This window comes from Arachis duranensis, chromosome 6, assembly GCF_000817695.3.
Source record: "Arachis duranensis cultivar V14167 chromosome 6, aradu.V14167.gnm2.J7QH, whole genome shotgun sequence".
Lineage (NCBI taxonomy): Eukaryota > Viridiplantae > Streptophyta > Magnoliopsida > Fabales > Fabaceae > Arachis > Arachis duranensis.
In genome coordinates this window covers 321,097-323,868 of record NC_029777.3, presented here as the reverse complement: position 1 = coordinate 323,868, position 2,772 = coordinate 321,097, and positions in this window count along the sequence as shown.

Genomic DNA, 2,772 nt, shown 5'->3' with positions numbered 1-2,772 from the left:
TTTCCATTTTCCGTTTCTGCAATCTTTCAAACTTTCTCCTTATCTTGTTCGTACTGCATCTTTGTGTTCGAAGACTTCTGTTCTTCTCCAACCTCCATTTTCGGATAAAGGTTAGTTTTGCTTTTTCCATGTCATGCTTTTTGTTTGCATGTTTTGTTTTGCGAGTAGATAGGTTGGCCCGTAGATTCTAGTTTCGAATCTCTCTTCTTTAGTGGCCGTGTTTTTTGATTTTCTTTTTCTTTTTCCTTTTTGTAGGTTTTCTGCCACTTTTCTTTATATAAAAAATGGCTTCTGTAGACGTTCTTTCTCAGTGGGTTGACGATACGGTCCTTGGGGAGGAACCGTTGGTCGACGCTGAGTTCATCACTCACCTTCGTACTCATCATAGGCTCTGTACTTCGGACGAGGATGAGCCCAAATACGAACTGATAATCCCGGGTCCTGAAGACCGGGTCTGTTTTTGGAGAGTTAATGAGGCGGTCCCTCATTTTTTCTTCATGTATGAATGTATGATCACCCGTTTGGGTGTTTTTCTTCCTTTCTCAGATTTCGAGATATCCGTTTTGCACCACTGTAAGGTTGCCCCTACTCAACTCCATCCCAATTCCTAGGGTTTTTTGAAGATTTACCAGTTTATAAGCCACGCTCTAGACTTCCCGACTTCCTTGAGAATCTTCTTTTATCTTTTCCATATGACTAAGCCCTTTAGTGGGCTAAACAACAAACAACAATATGACTAAGCCCTTTAGTGGGCTAAATAACAAACAACAATGGGTATCCTTCCGAGCCATTCAAGGTCGGAGGATTTTCACCCTTTTTGACGAATCTTTCCACGACTTCAAAAACTTTTTCTTCAAGGTTCAAGCTGTAGAGGGTCACCACCCCTTTTTTCTGGACGAGCATTCCTCCCCTCGCTTTCCCCTTTACTGGCTGCCGGCCACCCCTTGTGAAAAAATTGGTATAGATGATCTAGACGAGGTGGAGGCGGCCATTGTGGGGTTTTTCCGAGAAGCATGGGGGAAGGCCCCATACTTAGATACGAGAAAAACCCTTCAGGGGACGTCGACTTTTGTTCAATCTTGCATAGGTAGCGCATGCATCTCCTATTTCCGAGTTTTACTATCACCGACTTGTTTTGTTTTTGCCGACTTATTTTTGCCGACTTGTGACTTAATTGTGTCTTTTGTAGATATGGCAAAAAAGAATGCTCAGGAGGCTTACCAAAGGGTCCAGGAAGCTAAGGCCAAGTCCCGGACTAGGTCCGGGGGTGGCAAGGCGGTCGTCTCTCCTCCTCCTCCTCCTCCTCTTCCTAGAAATGTTGGTACTCCCTCTCAACCTATTATCATCTCCTCCTCCTCAAGTTTGGCTCGACCACTCCTTCTGCCCAACTACTTTCCGAGCCGGAGAAGAAGAAGCGCAAGACTTCAGAGTCTGGCCCTTCTTGGGAAGGTGGTGTTAAGGCGGATGCTCTTGCATTCGTCCGAAAGAACATCTATCCTCTTATAAGTATGGATGATGTTTCTGTTCGAAACCACCTCACCACTCTGGCCGAGGAGAGTTTTAAGGCGGCGGGTGTTTGTGGTAAACTTTTGGACATTTTTGAGAAGACTCCCCTCAGCTCTTTGGGGGCAACCTCGAAAGTTGAGGAGTTGGAGGGGAGGCTTCTTGCTTACCAGGATCATGAGAGGGAGTTGAGGGAGGAGGTAGCTAAACTGAGGGCGGAGAGAGATAGCCTTCGGGAGAAGGAGAGTAAGCTGCGGGACCAATGCAACATGGAGGCGAGTTTGAGGAAAACAACACAGGAGAGTTATCAGAGTTTATTTCAAGATCTTGTGTCTGTGAAGAAGGATTTGCTGAACTCTCGAAATGCGTATGCCGAGTTAGAGGACTCTGTCGCTGATGGTGCCGAGGAGGCTTGGAGGATTTTCAAGGAGCAGGTCGGAGTTATTGCTCCTGACTTGGATCTTTCTCCTTTAGATCCAGACAAGGTCATCATTGACGGTGCTATTGTGGATCCTCCTGCCCCCGTGATCGTTTCCGAGTCAGAATTGAAGACTCGGGGGCAGAGGATTATTGAGTCCTCTCCTCGTTCCAAGGACGCTTCGAGTTCTTCTGTTGTTCCTCCGATTTCCTCTTCATCTCCCGTGGTTGCCTCTCTTCCCGGTCCTGATGGCGCTCTTCCTGACTCCGGTGGTGGTGATCCGTCTACTCCTCTGCAAAAATAACTTTTTTATGGCTATATGGGGGCTCGGCCTGTGAGTCCCCCCTTTTTTAAACTCTTTATATGTTGTTTGTGGTAGTGGTAACTGAACAATTTCTTCTGGCCTTTTAAGGCCGTAAACAAAATATTTATTATTGCCCTTTTTTGGATAAGGGTTTTGTTTAACAAAAAATACCCTTTTTGATATAAGGGTTTTCAGCTATCTTTTTGCGTGCATGCTTTTCTGGTTTTGACTTTTCGAAGTCCCCTTGATCTTTTTCTGAAAACCTTTCCCTTTGGCTTGTCTGTTTTTCTGAACCCTTTTGTGTAAGGACTTTTTGACAGCCTTTAAACTTCAATCTCTTTTTTGTTATCCCTTATACTCAACTTTGTTTTATTGAGTTCTTATGATTTAGGTTATTTTTGCGATTCGTTTTCTTTTCTACTCGGTTTTTTCCTTTCGACTTATGAGTCGGGATGTTTCCGAGTTTTTTACGATCAACTTTTATAACCTCATTACACCGACTTGTACCTCGTCGTTTTATCCTGACGACCATCTAGGTCGGTTCATG